Source organism: Odontesthes bonariensis, chromosome 8 (assembly GCF_027942865.1).
Source record: "Odontesthes bonariensis isolate fOdoBon6 chromosome 8, fOdoBon6.hap1, whole genome shotgun sequence".
Classification (NCBI taxonomy): Eukaryota; Metazoa; Chordata; class Actinopteri; order Atheriniformes; family Atherinopsidae; genus Odontesthes; species Odontesthes bonariensis.
This window is the reverse complement of record NC_134513.1, coordinates 27652708-27653424: the sequence shown is the minus strand read 5'-3', so window position 1 is coordinate 27653424 and position 717 is coordinate 27652708. Positions and strand designations below refer to the sequence as shown.

Genomic DNA, 717 nt, shown 5'->3' with positions numbered 1-717 from the left:
GACCCTGATTTAGTCATCTAACAACTGTTTTTCTTGCAGGGCTACGACACACTCACTCTTACTCAGGAATCTTTCTATTTCTCCCTGAAATAAGAGAGAAGTCTAAAGCGTGAAACTTGTGCTTGCTTGGGTTCATTCTCCTGATGCGCACAATTGCTTTCATCTAAGGCTAAAATGTTCACAACTTCAGTACAATGCACTATGCCAATTATTTTGCCAGTCAGGAATGAGTTTACCACAGTCTTGCAACCTGTACCGTGTGCACTTCTTTTGGGTCCCTGATGGTCTAGTGGCTAGGATTCTGCGCTCTCACCGCCGCGGCCCGGGTTCGATTCCCGGTCAGGGAATGAGGGAACCAGGTTTTGGCACTGTGTGTAGCGTAAACCAAAGACATTTCTGCTGTTGTTTTCCAATGACATGACTAGAATGTCAATTCAATCGAGCCCTGTCACAAATTCAATAGGACGTTGGTTTGTAAGGAGTCATCCTATGCGCACCACTTGATTTGAAATAACACTTTACAGCCAGCAGATTTACTACTTCTCTTTAGAGAAGGGCTCGCTTAACTCTTTCCAGCAGCTCTAGGACCATTGTGGCTTTTTAAAACTAAAAGAATGATCAAGTTTTTCTGATACTTTGATGTGTAACACGGTGTTTAATAACATTTTGAGCAGCAAAGACAAATGCTATTTGTCATTAAATGACATGGGCATCCAC

General features: G+C 42.7%; 1 non-coding gene across 1 annotated transcript; it reads left to right on the top strand.

Annotated features, from left to right (window-relative positions):
* Window positions 1-275: 275 nt before the first annotated feature.
* Window positions 276-347, top strand: trnae-cuc (transfer RNA glutamic acid (anticodon CUC)). The gene has a single exon. It is a non-coding gene; the product is annotated as a tRNA-Glu (tRNA).
* Window positions 348-717: the final 370 nt, after the last annotated feature.